The 17,213-nt window shown below is 49.3% G+C and overlaps 1 long non-coding RNA gene across 1 annotated transcript; it reads left to right on the top strand.

Annotated features, from left to right (window-relative positions):
* The first annotated feature begins 1,521 nt into the window (after positions 1-1,521).
* On the top strand, positions 1,522-16,444 carry LOC102149763 (uncharacterized). The gene is made up of 5 exons (XR_011439556.1): positions 1,522-1,684; positions 8,814-8,985; positions 10,950-11,107; positions 11,374-11,531; positions 12,451-16,444. It is a non-coding gene; the product is annotated as an uncharacterized lncRNA (long non-coding RNA).
* The last annotated feature ends 769 nt before the right edge of the window (positions 16,445-17,213 follow it).

The following is a 17,213-nucleotide window of genomic DNA, read 5'->3' as shown; positions in this document are numbered from 1 at the left end:
CTCCTTGCTGTTGCTGCTGCTGTATCACTCTCCTTATCCTTTGTCATTACCAAAGCATATTAGTATCTTTCTGAGCAATTGTAGCCTCTTCTTGACTTTTATGCATCTGCCTTACCTGCTTTGGGAATATGCTACTCATTCTGTTTTGATTTTTTATTAATGTAACCTGACTAAATATGGGGAGTCCTTGTGATCCAGTCTCTTAATTAAGTCACATTCAAGAAGCACGATCCAGCAAGCAAAAGAAAGTAAGGGGTTTTCAGGCTTCATGCATATCTCTCAAAGAAGGGAGGAAGGATGAGGTCCCTTTTTATTTCTCTATCTCATTATCGTGTGCTTCACACCATCTCTAGAACCTTTGTCTCTACCACAGCACCCCAAACCCTCCTGACATCCAGTCAGCCTGACATGCCACCTCTCTTTTGTCCTACTGCATCTCTGTTACGTAGATGGACTTAACATCTCTGTCTTCTTTTTCTTGTCCCTCCTCCCCCTCCCCCTCTGCATTCTTCTTTAGTTTTCTTTCCACTTTACTGCTGACCCAAATTCTTCCCTAGAAAAGACTCAGGATCTGATTCAGCAAGCCAGGATGTTGCCCCTTTCCTCCAGTCTCTCCAGTGCTGTCCGTCTCTCCCTCTCCTCCTAGGAACTGGGATGGCCAAGATAGAACTCTTCTTAGAGAGTTGGATGAGAAGCAGAGTAAGGCAAGGACCACATTTTTGGTGGGGGGTGGTGGGGAGGCTGAGAACATTCTGTGTACAAAGCTTGTCCTCATTGCATTAGCACATGGTCACTGTGGGTGGAAGAGCCTGGCCACTCATGCATACAAACCCCACCACAGATTGCCATGTGATAGCTCCTTTGCAGGAAGGCAGCAGACTGAGGCCCTCCTTCACCCGTACAGCACCCATCACCTTGCATGGTTCATTGCCATTACCCTGGGCTCCTCCTCTTTGCAGAGTTGACTCTTGTTTCTCTAATGGCATACCCTGAGATGTACTGGGAGGAGGCAGACTGTGGGAAAGACAGCACTCGCCATGTATTCCACGTGCTCCACTACACTTCACAGCCTCCTCTGCAGCTAGGTTGGGGCCCTGTGGCTCATTCTGACCAATAGGTTGAGACTGAGGCAGTTAAGAGCTGGCACTTCTCCTCTTTCTCTCTGCTGTAGTGGCTTCGGAGGCCTTGTGTTCCAGATGGCATGCAAAATGGGGAAGAATCTCCCAACTCATGCTGCACCTTATACGAACAAGAAATAAACTTTCCTTATATTAAGCCCCTGAGATTTCAAGGTTGTTACTGCAGCGTAACCTGGCCTATCCCAGTGAATACCCAGAATGTCAGAATTAACTATACAATTGCTATTCTTGAGTTCTTTAACGTGATGAACCAAAAAGCTGTCTCTGGAGCCACCCAGGGCAGCTGACTGATGCCTTCTCTCACTGTCATCATCCAGCACAGATGGCACTTCCTGTTTGGTGACACCTCACGTGGGCTCCTTCCTTCCCCACGGACTCTGGTAGTCACCGTCCTACACAGTCAAGTGTACAGAGTATTAGAGGTTTGCCAAGAACACATCCTTGTGTCTGCCAAGGAGTGTCTGTTGGAGGAAGAAGGTCCCAGCAGAGAACGGTCAGAGGTGAAATGGACTGCCTCGGGAGGCAGTAAGCTCCTTGTCTCTAAGGTGAGCAAGTGGCGGTTAGATGCCCATCAGGGATTCGGTGGGGGAGGGGAGTGTGAACATGAGCGGTCAGCCCTGAATGGGCATGGGTTGGGCTGGACGGGCAGGATGGACCAGATGATTTTTAAGTCCCCTCCAACCCTGAGAGCCCCCAGCACGGTCTGATACAACTTTTTTCCGAAAGTGGAAGAACGGTTAAATTTTGGTCACCAAGAAAGTAAAGAACTTATGAAATAAGATATCCTGGCTTAATGGACAAACAAGTATTGTAACACTGACATTATCCTTTCCTAAAGTATAGTCTCTTGAGATCAATGTTCTCAGCTCTCTTGAGGTTGACAAATGGTGACAAGTGGTCACGAAGGCATGTGAAGCATATCTGTAATTTACATGTCAACCACAAGGAGGGCTGAGCTGGGGGAGGTGTCACAGCCTCGAGACAGACCAAAGTCATCATGATAACAGCCCTATAAAAAGGACATCAGCGCTTTATCATGCACAAAGTGTTCTCCCTGACATCCTGAGTGCTCAGAGATTACTATCTCTGAGCTTATTATCATATATCATACATTATCATATCTCTCTGAATTTATCGTCACAGCCTCAGGGGGAGAAGAACTGCCATTCCGTTGTGCTGATGAGCAGGAAGATTTTCAGAGATTTTTCCCCAAAGATCGCATAGCAAGTAGGGGAGATGGAAGACTTGAACCGAGGTCTTTTGACTCAAACTGATAGATTTTAAAATCTACAATCATCTCTATTCCTGGCACTAGAAGCTGGGACTGAAATCAATTTCATGCTCCTTGGCTCCTGAGAAACTTCCACTTTGTGTCTAGGGTTGCGTGGGGGGAGGTATTGCAGGGGAGGATAGCTTTGAATTGCTCACAGGCAAGAAAGGTTTTCTTGGCGAAAGCAATGGACTGGGGACAGAGTTCTGGAGTTCAGGCCTAACTCCTTGTCTGACCCACTTCATAGCTGTAGAACCTCAGTTTCCTCATCTGAAAACGAGAGGAAAGACATTGATCCACCTTGAAGAATGTCTGTGAGGACCCAATAAGAAGGTGGAGTGAGAATGTTTTGAAAACCCTACGAGAGCTGGGATTCTTAACGCGTCCAGCAGCAAGGAACAGAGCAGCCAGCTACAGTGGTTTAATAGTTGAAGCTTTATTTTTCTTATGACATGAGGAGTCCAGGGTGGGTAGTACAGGGCAGGGTGGAAGCTGATCCACCCAGAAGTAATGCCATCTAGGGCCGGCCTTTCTGTGGTTCTGCTCTAACTTCATCCTTACCCTACCTGTAAACCCAAGATGGGTGCTGTACCTCTGGGTCTTGTGTTCAAGTTCCAGGCAGGAAAAAGAAGGGAGAAGGAGGAAGAGTTGGCACCTATATTAGAAATGTGAAAGTTTTCTTAGAAATGCAATAACTCACTGGCCAGAACCGTAATCAAATGGCCAGAACGGGAGGCTGGAGATGTGAGCATTCGTGGCTGGGCACACCACCACCCTGAACAAATCCAGGGTCTTGATGGGAACGAAGGAGAGGCCAGGATCCAGAGAGGGTGGCAGCTGGCAGCGTCCACCACAGCTCCGTGACTGAGATGGGCACTGAATTCACAGGGATCTTTTAAATCCAGTCCCTGGATTTGAGTGAAAGCAAATTAGGTTGCCTCGTCCTTTGAAGGAATACTGGATCCACGCTATCCTACGGTCAGAACGGGAAACAGGCAGGCCAAGGCCGAGAGGAAAGGCGAGTGCTGCTGCCGTCTGGATAGAGCTTTGCTGGTGGCTTTCTCTTTCCCATGTGTTGTTTCCTCAGCTCCTTCTCTCGGGCTGGGAGAGCTGAATCTGAGGAGCTCATTTCTGGCCGCTGTGTTTTCGTATGTCTCCACCCGAAGATGTCTAACCACAGACTTCCTCTTGACTCCTGGCAACAGAGAGAAAACAAAACCACAGCAGCTTTCATTGCTGAAAACACAAAACTGACTCGTTTGCCTAATAAGCCCAGACGTAAGAGCTTTATTTTGGGGAGGAAATGCTGAAGACTCCAGTCCAAGGAGTCTTGGTTGGGCAGTCAAACGGCCAGACTCTGCCAAGCGATATCCAGGTGGAAAGAAGCCACCAGTCCAGGGGTCAGGGGACCAAGGGGCTGGAGCCCGTGTGACTGACCGCTGGGGCTGGGCACGATGGACACGCACGTGGATCCTGAGGCCTTCGCCCAGCCCCTGCAACACCTTCAGCCTCTTTAGCCAATTCTAGTTTCAAAGAATCTGTTTGTGGAATTTTTTTCATTTCTCTTATTTTCTATGTTATTAATTTCAGCTATTGATTAATTTCCATTTCATACTTTCTTTTTTGCTTGCTTGTTTTCCTAATTTCTTATTATGTGTGTTCAGCTTCTTTATTTTTAGTCTTTCTTCCTTAATAAGGAATGCGTTTCAGGCCGTGTATTTCCCCCTGAGCTGAGCTTTTTTTGGGATCCCATAGGTTTTGGAATAAAATGTTCCCCTTTTCATCTGTTTCTAGACCGTTTTTAATTTCAGTTTTAATATTTGCTTTGATCTGTGGTTTACCTAGATGTATGTTTATTAATTTCCAAGTAGTTAAGAATATTTTCAGCCACATTACCATTTTTTAATTTAAAATTTTCGGATTACAGTAAGAGATGGTGGCCTATAAAATCCCTAATTTTAAATTAAAAAAATTATTTTCTTTGTGCCCAAGTATGCGATCAGATTTTACGAATGTTCTATGGGGAGGGGAAGCTGAGCAGGACAGATCGATGCGGAGAAGAATGGAGTTCTGCAAGGTCCTTGTTCTGAAGACGAAATGCCCAGTTTCAAATCTTGCTTCTCTCCATTTCCAGCTGTGTGTCCATGGGCAAAACAGGGAATTTCTCTCAGCCTTATGTTCCGTCTTTAAATTGGTAACAACAACATGCACCTCTTAGCACCCCTGTGAAGATGATATGAGACCGCGTGCGTAAACTTGCCCAGAATGGCGCCTGGCACGGAGTAAGCACCCACTAAATACAGACACCGATATTTTGTTGTTGTTTTGTTATTTTTGCAGAAACAGAGGAAGCTTTACTGTCCATGCCGTGAGCTTTATCCCTAACCCAGAACTGTGGTTTCTGGTTATTGTGGGGACTTGGAGAAAAGAGGAAATGGATGGCTCAATGCAGCCAGCACCCTCCCTGGAAGGAGAGGCCCCTGAAGCCCAGAGAGCTGGGGTCATTTGCCCTAGGAAACACAGCAATTTAGTGGCAAAGCCAGGTTTCAAACTCAGGTCTTGAATGGCATGCTCTCCTCCTCTGGGGCGGCCACTCTGGTTTCTCTCTTGAGAGAAGAGACGGTTGACCGAGGGTTAGCCTCTGTGATGCAGGGAGGGCTGGAGGCTCCTGCGGGGTGGCCATCTCTGAGCTTTGTCATGTTATAGCTTCGCCATCTGGGAAGGGTCACTCTGAGGTCACTAAGTTCCAGGAGAAGCTAGAGACGGAGGGCAGGCCTGGGGGTGGTTGGTGGACTGGGAGTGGTTGGGTGCTGTGGGTGTTGCTGGTTCATTGCCCAGTGGCGGAGGGGTCCTCCAACGGTGTCTGTGCACCTCTGGGCCTCAAGCCTTCTGCTGAGCTTCCCTAGCCCTGAGACTGACCCTAGCAATGGCAGGTCCTCCTGGGGACCCCGTCTTAGTCTCTCTGGTAGGCCTTCTCCGGAGCAGACCTCAGGGGCAGGAACCCTATGTTACTGATCAGGGTGGCTTGGCACATGGCCATGCTGATGGAAACTGGAGGGCCTGGGGTGACAGCCTGAGCAGCAGTACGCAGGCCTAATTGAGAAGCAAGGCAAAAGGGATGTGGTGCTGGCTATGCCTGCCAGCCGACATCTGAGAAGGGCTGGCACTGCACCCTGGGGCACGAAGAACTTGCAAGGCATGGGCCCTTCTCTCTGGTGGGAGGCTGGAGAGGGGAGGGAATCACAGGAAAGGATTACAAGGTGGGGAGTGGATGAGCTATCTGATTGGGGCTATTGATCTTGGGAACAAATGACCATTTCTTGGCCAAGGACTCTCTGTATCCATAATAAGCATCACGTAACCATGCTGTGTATGGACCATGAGTGGAGAAGGATGCCTGTAACGTACGTGGATATGTCTGGGCAGCAGGTCTCTGACCTCAGACATGGGTACGTGCTGTGGGGTAGGCTGCATCTAGGCAAGGCTTGGGATTAGAGGCTGACTCTAGTGGCTCCTCCATGCAAATTTTTCAAAAAATTGTAAGGACCGTCTTGATTATGATGAAAATTAAGTCAATGAATGCATTCAAAAGTGCTTTGTAAATATCAGCACAAATACAGAAGAAAGTTATGGTGTGCAGAATTTGGTTAGAAAATGCTAGTTGATTCATCCTTATGCCCCTAGTCCTTTGTTAGCAGTTGCAGAGGAATCAGGCGGGGTTAGGTCTTGTTCCCCCCTCCATGGGGCTGTGGGCTTTCTTGATGTGAAATGCTTTGCAAACATCGTCCTTCCTCCCTCTTCCTTCCAACACACTTTAATTAGGCACCTAAGATAAGCCAGGTTCTGGGCTGGGAGCTGAATAATATAGTGATCACTGTCTAGTAGGGGAGAGACAGGAGGAAAAGGGTAGGTATGAAGCCCAGAATGTAGCCAGGGACTGTCACAGAGAAATGGATGGTTTAATGGGCACAACGCAAGCAGCCAATGAGCAACAAGCCCGGAAGGCTCCTGGAAAGCTTCAGATAGAGGGGGACACTTGAGGTGGATCTTGATGATGGAGCAGGGACAAGGAACAGAATCCTCACGGGGAACCTGGGCAGAAGAAACAGCACACACAAAGGCACGGAGGGGCGAAACCCATCCACATGAGGGCATGAGGGAACCATGGTAGCCTAAATTCTAAATTTTGATCCCCGGGTGCAGATTAGAAGTCTTATTGGAGCTCAGAAAAGTTGATGGCCCTAAATGGGATCCACACATTTGAATGAACTCATCATGGTGTCAACACAGAGCAGGGCCAAGGCAGTTTGCCAGCTCAGTAGTGGGTGTCGTGGGAAAAGCACAGGGTTTAAAGCAGACAGTTCTGGCTTCTAATACAGGCCCTGGCCCTTCCTAGCAATGTGACCTTGAGTCACTGTGAACCTCTTGAGGCTTTGTTTCATCATCTTTAAAATAGGGACGGGGACCTGAGCATTCTCTTGGAAATCTACATCGTTGGCAGGAAGGAGTAACCAGAGATGGGGTGGGTAGGCGGATAGAGGCCTGTTTATACTGAATGTGGCTCTGGGGAGATTCGGAGAGTAAGTTGTGATCTCGGCCCTTGTAGAGTCCATGGTGTAGTGGAAACACCAGGAAGCAGCCAGTTACAACCCAATCCAGTCTGGATTTTGATAGGCTAGGCGAGCTCAGAAGATGTGGGAGCCCAGTGGAGGAGCCCTTTGCCCAGCCTGGGAAGTTAGAGGTGTCCCAGAAGCACTGAATGCAGAACTCGGAGACTTCCTGAAAGACAAGTGGAAGTTAGCAAGGCAGAGAAGGAAGCAAAGGGCGTTCTGGGCAGAGGGACCAGAGGGGCAGAGGCTTGGAGGTGGAAGCAAGAGCCTTTTCTCCAAACAAGACACAAAAGCTGAAATGGGGAGTCATGAAGCTGTGGGAGGTAGACAGTGAACTTGAACGCTGTATTAGGGAACTTGGACTTTATCCCGTATGCAGTGGGGAGCCATTTAAGAATTAAACTCACAAGAGAAAGGATTTACCAGGCTCTGCCCCCAATATGGTAACTGTGTGTGGGCCAAGGGGAAGCAGATTGCAAAAGTCCTAGATGCCAACAAGAAAGGGGCTTGTCTGAGGTCGACCCCATCATTCAGCAAGTCCAGAGTGCCACTGAGCTCCCAGGGACGGGGCGGGCAGCCTGCACCGTGCAGCCCTCCCACGCTCCAGAGAGGATGCGGCCCGGAGCTGCAAGAACTCTCCTGCAGCGCCAGGGTCTTCAGAACAGCCCTCTGCGGGGACGGCTCCTCCAGCCTTGGTGGTCTATTGGGGCTGCCCTTGCTGGGGCCCATTTGGCTGCAAGGGGCAGCTGTTTGCTCCAGCAAAATGATGGCCTTGTGGGAAGGAGATGGCGGTATTTCACAAAACCCAAGGGTGAAAACTCCGGCCCTACCTCTGAGGAGCTAGACTCGGGAACTGCCGTCAGGCCTAGGGCTCTTCTCCTCTCTCGCAGCTTCTCTTTTTCTTCTCTTGATTTTCTGGCCAGCTCTCTCTGTTATAGCGCATATCTGCCCTCCTCCTACTTCCTGCCACCAAATGTCCCCTAGAGGCTGAGGAGATGGTCTTGGTCCTGGCGCTGATCTCCCAGGGGAGAGTCTGATTGGCTGAGCCCAGGTGCCAGATTGGGGGCCTCGGGGCAGGGGGCACTGTGATCCCATCAGCCCAAGAGCCAAGACGGGGTGTCTCCTAAACAGCGTGGCTCCAGAGCCCACCCCTGTGGGTGTGTTGGGGGGTGGTTATTAGGGGAGGGGTGCTGGCCCCAAAGTCTGCTTATTCTATATAGACCCTTATAGAGTAGGAGTAGGGTCAGTCAAAGGGCCTTTGGGCCAGCCTCCCCTCAGGAGGCACGGTAGCCAGAATCCACAGGGACTTCCATTGACCTCTTCAGGAAGGGAGACAGAGACAGAGAAAGTAAAACTCAGTAAATCCCTATGTTTGCTATTGTGGACGGTGAACTTAGCAAAAGCAAGAGTCTGAGAGGAGCTTGTCTTCATTGGTGGGTAGGGCCTTGGAGGGCTGGGCCCCTCTGCCACAGGCCTGGGGAGCGGGTTCAGAGCCCATGGAGGTGGCAGCTCATGGAGGAAGCAGGTGAGTCGCCAGGGCTGGAGGCTAGCCAGCGAGGGGCTGGCAGCCCGGGACCCGGGGCGGGCCTGCGGTGTTCGTTTGCTTCACATTTCCCTTGGACTTCACACACCACCAGCTTGAGGAACCAGAGGCCATTTGGTTGTTTTCCCCAAATACAGAGGAAGCTTTCCCCTTGCGCTTCTCACGTGTCACCACAAGCGGGGCTTCCCGGGGTTTTCATAAACCCAGGAGGCTCTGCTATCATCTTCATGTAGAACTGTTTCCCTGAACAGCAAAGGAGGCCAGCTGAGATGGAACGGAAAACAGCATCCGCTGCTTGGCGATGAACATGAGCTCCTAGCCCTGCCTGTGGCAGCCCACCCCCCAGGAGAGAGGATGTGGAAATTGGCCTCCGCACCACCTGGTTCAACTCCAGCCACTGTTACTTACCAGCTGAGATCTCAGGCAAGTTCCTTAACTCTTGCCGGGTCTCAGTTTTCTCACCTGTGAAGTGGGAATAATGACGGCTCAAAGAGAGGTGTGGTCTTCAGGATTTAATGAGACACCTGGAGAAAGCGCTCAGCATGGTGTCCAGGTGGGCTCAGTGAGATGACCAGTTTCAGTTATTACTGTCCCCGCCTTGGCGCACACCACAGGGCCTCTGCGCAGTCCCTTGTGGTTTGTTTGGCGGTCTTCAGTGGACAATTACAGCGCATCTGATGGGCCAGCCACCCCTGCCTCTTTGGGTTTTTCTGATCTCCCCCAACATGTTGCCAGTTCTGGAATCTCACTCGGGCTCATTCCTCCTCTAGAAATGCTCCTTGTGAGAGCTGCCTGGCCAAGACCTCATCCTTCTCGGGGTGCAGCTCAGATCCGCCCTCCTTCGTTACAGCTAGCGGTCTACCCAGGAAGGAATTCACCGCTCCCTCCCCTGCTCCCATGGCTCAGGATTTCAAGGAGCCTCTGTTAGAGAGAGGCAGCATCCTGCAGTGCCTGACAGCTCAGCTCTGGGGGCCAGTTCAACGCATGCCTTGAGCTGTGTGACGTTGGCTTTTCTGTGCCTCAGTTTCCTGTATGTCCAATGGAGAGAATACAAATATGCTTTCTTCATAGGATTGTTGTGAGAAGAAACGAGTTTCTACTTGTAAAGCACTGACAATACCACTTGGTACCTACGAAGGGCTCACTAACGGTTGGCTATTTCCATAAAATAATCTTCAAAAACACAAGTTTTAACAGCTCTGTAGTCTTCTATTGTGTGAATAGATCAGAATTTATTTAACCAACCCCTTGCGGCTGGGCGTTTAGGCTGCGTCCAATCTCACTGTTATAAATAATGCTGTAGTGAACATCTTGTACATAAATCTCTCCGTTGATCTCTGATTGCTTCCTTAGAACTCCGCAAATCTTGCTTGTGTTAGAACCAACTCCTGTCCCCCAGACTTTTCAATGATGCCCTTTGAAATAAAAGCAAAGCCTATTTTCCATCAGAGAAGGAAACATATGGAACATGTTAACCAAGAGGTGGCTCAGGAGGAAGGTAGAAATCGGTTCAAGATGGGTTTGGATCCGTTTCAGGATGTCTGACACAGAGTCAGTTATAAAGCTCCCCTCGAGCCCCCTTCCCAGAGGAGAGGCTGAGTCTTGATCCTCAGGGACCACTGATTTCTCTCTTTGAGGCAATTCCAAGGGACTTTGATGTTCTTGGCATTGGAGAAGCAACAATGACAGATGGATTAATGAAGCCACAGTATGTGGACCCTACAGGACTCCTCCAGCCAGTAGGGGGCGATATCGCCTGTCTCTGTCCAGTTGGGACTTGGCGGAGTCCTTGCTCACAAGGACTTCCTTTGTCTTAAAACTTTGGCTTCCATTTTATGAATTTCTCCTGTCTGTTGTTCTTCCCTCCCCCCTTTACACTTTTCAGGTACACTTTGGGTTGCCATTTATTCGTCCATCATTCAGAAGTCTATTGCATGCTTCCCCCCAGCCAGACATCAAGATAACTTCCAGACTTTCTAAGACCTAGATACACTTGCTTTGGAAGCCCCACCTCAGACATATTAAACATACTGAAATTCACCCATATTCCATATTAAGTATATACTTTTCTGTTAAAAAAAAAAGGATTATCTTTATAATTTTGCTTTTGAAATTATTTGGCTACAAGTAATTCATTCAATTTAGGGTTGGTTTTGATTTCTCAGCAATTATTGAGGTACTCAGGAATTCTTGCAAAGTGAGAACATCTAACCTGCACATTGCTCTCAAATATAATGAAATTTTTATGAATTTTTATGAATACTTAGTGAAACTATTAATGAGGTTGATGTAATATTTGTTTTGTAGATGTTTCATTAAAATTTTATTAATTTCTATTGCAAAGTTTTTCCTTCGTGTTTTGGATCCAATAACTTTTGGGGCCTCAGACTTTTTCAGGGATCTTCGACAAGTTCTCAGGTGCTCTAGTGCCTAGGGGCTAACAGCCATCTCGGGCTTGGAGATGGAGAGATGAAAGGCTCCGCACAGTTTTCACGGAGTTCCCGGGCCATCGAGGGATGCACGGACAAACTACTGTCACCAAAGAGTACGTATCGCTGTACAGAGTGTGATCAGGGCTCAGTGAAGGTGTCACTTCCCCTACATCTACTTGGGGCCGGAGGGGGTCAGTGAAGACTTGAGAGAGCAGGCGTTGTCCAGGCCGGAATGTGAACAGTGAATAGGAGTTTCCTAAGCAGGTCCGAGGGGCAGAGCAGTGCGGGCAGGGAGACAGCACAGGCAGAGGGGCTCTCCCGGATACAGCCTCCGAGTCAGCAGGCTGGCGGCCACTCATCTCTAGCCCTTGTTTTTCAGGCCAGCAGTATTGGCATGTCCTGGGAGCTTGCCAGAAATGCAGAGTTCCAGGCCCCCAGCCTTCCTGAATACGAACCTCCCTTGAAAGGGGATCCCCAGGGGGCTTCGTGAGCACATCAAGCTCTGAGAAGCAGGCTCTAGTTCCAGCTGTGTCAGAGGTAGGCCTCCTGTGGGGTGGGGGTGGGGGGTGGGTGGCGCGCGGCTGGGGAGGTGGGCGGCCTGCGGAACTGCAGCCTGAGCAGAGCAGCAGTTGTTCCGCAGGTCATTTCCAAGTTTGGCCTGAAAGTCCATCTCTGGGGGCCCAGACAGTTCAACCGTTGCTTGGAGAGTTGGGGCTTTTCCACGAAGGCCCTCTTCCACCCCCTGGGCCCACGTTCTCCCTCCCGCTGGCCCTCACTCCAGACAGTCTGTCTTGCCTGCTGGCTCCCTGAGCCAGCGCACCGCTGACTTCCTAATAGACTGTAGGGGGTGTGCATAATTTATTCCTGTGAGTAATTGATCATGTTAGGATGAGCCAGGGGAAGGACCAGGAAGAGAAGGGAGAGGAGGCATCGATAACAGGGGAAGGAGACCGGCTGCAGTCAGCTAATTAGCTGTCTCTCGGAGGCAGCTCGTTCAGCATAATGGTCCCTCGCCGCTGCGCTTGGCTGACCACTGCCTCCTGCCCCCACACGTGGCCGGGCTTTCCGATGAGTGAGGGGTAGTGGAAAGAGCTCTAGCCTGAGCCAGAAAACTTGGCTTCCAGGCTAAGTGATCCTAGGTGAATCACTTCTCTCTGGGACTCAGTTTTATCAACTGTAAAATGAGGAGGGCTAGATCAGTGGTCTCCAAACATGGCTGATATCAGAATCACCAGAGATGCTTTAAAATGTATAGATTTCAAGGTCGCATCCCGCCGGTGCTGATACAGTAGGTGCAGAGGGAGGCGGGAAGCCGTGTTGTAACAAGCACCTCATGTGACTCTGACACAGCTGGTCTGGGGGGCAATTGGGAACCAGTGGGTTGGGAAGATAACCTCAGAGCTCCTGCCCAGCTCTGACATTTTCAGATTGCTGATAGAGAGGGATTTTCCCACAGCCTTCTGCAGAACGTCAGGACAGTCCTGCGGAGAAAAGACAAGACAGGCAGGAAAGCTGGCTTCTCCTCCTGGCTCGGTCGCTGGTTCATCACCTAATATTTGTTCCTCCCGGACTCTCACCTAACCCACCATGCACATGCTGACAACGCCCCAGTGCTTTGCTCGGAGCCCCGTGTCACTGTGTGTCTGGGAAGACTTTAAAAATACAGCCACTAGGTCCCCCTCCACTCAGAGATTCTGCTTCAGTACATCTCGGTTAGGTCAGGATGGTGTGTGTTTAAAGGCTGCCAGATAATTCCGAAGATCAGCCAGATTTGTAAGCCAATGGCCTGTCCAAAGGCACTGCTCAGTGGGACAACTGGTACCCCATGGGACTGGACAGCATCCGGTTCAGGGAGGCCACAGCCGTGTTGGCCCGAAGCAGGCACTGCGGAGAGACCCAGGCAGACCCACAATCACCCTTTGGTCTCCCTGTGAGTGTAGACAGATCCTGCCACAGGAGCTCCCCGAGTCCGTTCCTTTGTAAAATGAGATCAGCAGTCACTCGGCCTCCCAGCCCAGTTGGGAGGATTAAGTGGAACAACTTGGAGTCTGTGCTCTGTGAGTGGTCACGCTCTGTGCAAACTGTCCACCCCCTCCCAGCTGCCCTCTGGCCACCTGCACTGGGACCAGTGGCATCCAGCCTGGTCGAAGGTTAACGTCTCTCACCACAGTGGAGGGCTTGGAGAGGCTGTGCTGCTGCCCCAGGCCAGAGGGCCAGCAGGGAAGCAGACCCCCAGCTTTTGGCCCAGGTGGTCATTTTTGGAATTACTCCACTCTGCACAGCCACCTGCCTTGCCCAGTACTTTTGTGTTTTCTCTAATCTTTTGGAGCCTTGCTTGTTACACCAGTTGGTCAGCAGGAGCCTGCACGCTGGCTGGCCAGTGAGACTGAAACCAATTCCAATGGGACTGAAATCTTTTGCATCTGTCACCGTCTCTCCATGTCCGTGCTCTTTTTCATCACCCTAATCCAAGGGCCTTTCAAGAGGCCATTATTGCCCTCTGCAGATGTGTTCTTCTCACGCAGCCAGAGGGGTCCTCTTAAGATATAAATCAGATCGTGTCATTGATTTGACTGGCTTTCTGTTCTTATTGAATAAAATCCAAACTAGAGTAAAAGAAATACCCTGGAATGCCTTCTCCTCCTCTTCACGTGAACCTCACACTTCCCCTGATTTAGTGACCCTGTGCCACCTGGCCATCTATTTCTCATCTCATGCCATGCTACCTACCATGACTTGCTTTGCGAGGCAGAAAAATTGCTATGTGTTCTCCTCACCTGTTTATTGTCCTCCTTTGCACAAAGCTGGCTCCTCTGAAGTTAGGCGGGACCATATATTTGAGTTCCAGTCAAAGGAATATGAGTGCAAGTGACATATACCATCTCCAGGCTTGGCCCCCAAATGTCCCAGGAGCTTTTTCTCTTTGCTCTTGGCTGTGTGCAGAGGATATAATGGACAACTCCAAGGAGACCTTGCAGATGGCAGAGCACCTAATTAGAATGAGTTTGGGTTTTGAATAACTGAGTGAAAGACCACCCACTGAACACCTTATTTGAGGAATAAACTTTTATTGTCTGAAATCACTGAGATTTGGGACTGTGTGCTCTAGCAGCATTTACCCTGACTCATGGCCTTTTCTCAGTTCCTGCAATATCTTAAGATTCTGCTTGTCCTATGCTGTTCCCTCTGCTTGGAATGCTTTTCCCTATCATTCCTCACATGCTTATCTCTTTAGCCTCTAGGTCTTCATTTAGAAGTCACCACCCAACTGTTAGCCTATATCTGTGTTCTTGGCTATTTTTTAATAGAAGTTTTTATACAACTTGTGTGTGTCTTTAGAATTTGCTTTTCCTTGTGTCTCCCCTAGAACGTAAGCTCCTGAGGGCATGAATCACGTCTGTCTCAGTCCCCCTTGTATATCCTATATACACAAAGTATCTGAGAATAAGTAGTCATTTAACAGCTACTAGCTGATGGATTAAATAAATGAATGAACCAATTATGTATGATGCAGATCAATTCAAGTATATACTGAGCACCAACTTCATCCAAGACACTTTACACATGTGTAATGCATTCTCTGCTCAATTCTCACTAAAACCCTAGTGGCAGGGGGTGTTACTATCCCCCCTTTACCTGTAAGGATCAAGAGGCCCTGCGAGCAACCCGGACACGCATCCTTTACATATGGCATCATCCAAGGACCATCATATTCCTGAAAGCCAGGTGCTCTCACCTCCATTTTACAAAAGCAAAAACTCCTGCTCAGACAGACCAAGTCACTTTCCCAAGCTCATGCAGCTAATGAGGTCATGGAGCTGGGATCTAAACCCAGGTCCAGGGAGAGGGAGTGGAGGAGAAAGGGGACATGCCTCTCTTACAGCACAATTCTTCATCAAGTCTCTGACAGCCTCATTAGAAATCCCCAAAGAAGATCCTGAGTGTGGGTGGACATGAAGACGTGGAATTTCTCCAGAGTCTTGAGCTTTGTTTGCATTGGGATTTTATTTTCAATGCAGGACCCCTTCTCCCCTGTGACGCCTGGGATTAGGGGGTGCCATTTTGCATCCTGGGAATGCGGCTCCCGTGTTGCGCCTGGGCCGGGCTGGGCTGGCCACCAACGATAAGCTGGAGACGTGAGTGCCCGGGTTCATCTGGGGAGAGCAGCTGGAGCCATTGATAGGCAGAGACGATCTGTGATGAATTATGGCAGATGAAAGTATGAAGTCATGGATACTTTGTGGAGGCTGGGCGAGCTGAAGAGTCTCCCTCTCTGAATGTGTTTGGAGACGCACAGCCCCTTCTGAAACTAGCAGTCAACTTTAATGGCTAAAGTTTCGGGACTTGGCAAGCTGCAGGTTGGATGGCGCAGAGAACTCATGAATTCTCTGGGGTGGGAGCTAATTAGGGTGCAATTTTTCAATTATGGAACATGAGTGAGTCTCTCCCCAACCTCCCCACGCCATCCCTCAATAGATACACTCCATTTGTCTATTTTCCTTTATTTCTTAATCATTTGATGATATGACAGCAATTATTTGTCACTTGGAAGAGAAAATCCTCACGGAGCTATTGTTTTCGCTCCTCCCTGGCGATGGTTACATCTGATGAATGTTTTGCATTCCCGCTGCCCCTCCTCCACTCCCACCCGGGGTTGGTGTGGCAACAGGAAGACGTTAGCCTGTGACGCGAGCCTGGTCTGAGTGAAACACCATTTGTAAAAAGTCATGGAAAAGAGCAGCATCGAGTTTAAAAGAGCCCCACGAAGCCCAGAGCTCCAGGCCCACCCACGTCACCTGGGTTGAGGCTGTGCGACATTTGCTTTGGGAAATCTGGTCATTTCCCTGAGCTAATAAGCCAGCCTTAGAATCAGGAATGCAAAACAGAAATGGAGCAAAAAGAAACAACCAAGGAAAAAAGCAGCACTCCACCAGAAATGGGAGAACTTAAATGACTTTGTTTACATGTCATGGTACTCTCAAAACCCTGTTCTCATATGTATGCAAGTTAATTAAATGGAAAAATGTCAAATTAGTTGCTTAAAATATTAATGACAGGAATTATCCCAGATTCTAGAGCAGGCAGAGTAGACGAAACGGAACTTTTAGGCTTAACCCTTTTCCTGGTCATCCTTCTCTCGCAAAATAGATCTTTCTTTCGTCTGTGAAAAGACCCTGCTACAGGGTTTTGTAGGTTTCAGGCCCAGAGCTTTCCAGTGGGTTTGCAGCCTGTGATTCTCCCGGTGACACAGGACTCACTCGTGGCATTTATTTCCCAGCATCAGTTTCACGGGGCGCGATTCGAGGTCCCTAGAAAGGCCCAATAGTCATGAATATGTCCCAGTGAACTGTTCTGGAGTCTGAGCAATTTGCCATTTTTTCTTTTGGTCTTTGAATGTTATTTTGGTTTAAAGAGCCCACTAAAACGCAAAATAAAAGATTGCACAAAAAGGGTGCCAGTGTGCTACTCACCAAACATTTATTTAGCACCAGTGGGGCCCAGAGACTGTGCTGAGCAAAATGGGGGGGAAAGGGAGAGTCACAGACTCGAGGGTTTCAGAGCTGGTAGGGAAAGGCCACACGGCCCCTAGTCTAGCCTTCTGTTAGCTGTTCGGTTTCTTGGGGAAACCAAAGCCCCAAGGAAACAAGGAACACTCCCAAAGTCACACGGCCGTTGAGTGGTGAGTCAGGCTCATTCACTCATGCAACACACTTCCTGCCTGCCTCCTCCAGGGACTTCCACATATTAGGGGACAACAGGGCAGATAGACACAGGACCCATGCATGCTGCCTGCCTAACACTGCAGAAGGAAGGGCAGAGGGTGGAATGCAGGGATAGAGGTATCAGGGAGACCGCGCCTCCATCAGCCAAAGAGCATTTACTGCCGGCCGTGTAGTCAACTATGTGTATGACGTAGTTTCTCTTCATTCCAGCAAAGGCAGGCAGAGAAGGCAAATATTGTTTTTTGAGAAGTTATGTTTAAGCAGTGTAGACATGCTCAAAATGATCTCATGTAATTCCATCACCAGTTCAGCCCTGACAGACTGATGCTCTCCCTATTTACAGATTAGGAAAGTAGGAGAACTCCAAGCAAAGAAAATGGCTGGGATATCCATTTACCAATAACTGCAGGTTAGCAGTAGAAATGCCAAATTACAGGGGGAGAGCCCAATTTCCAAAAGTGGTATCCTCAGAAGGAGGGAGGAGATATTCTGAGAT

The sequence above is a fragment of the Equus caballus genome, chromosome 1, assembly GCF_041296265.1.
Source record: "Equus caballus isolate H_3958 breed thoroughbred chromosome 1, TB-T2T, whole genome shotgun sequence".
Classification (NCBI taxonomy): Eukaryota; Metazoa; Chordata; class Mammalia; order Perissodactyla; family Equidae; genus Equus; species Equus caballus.
This window is presented reverse-complemented; position numbering and strand designations above follow the sequence as displayed.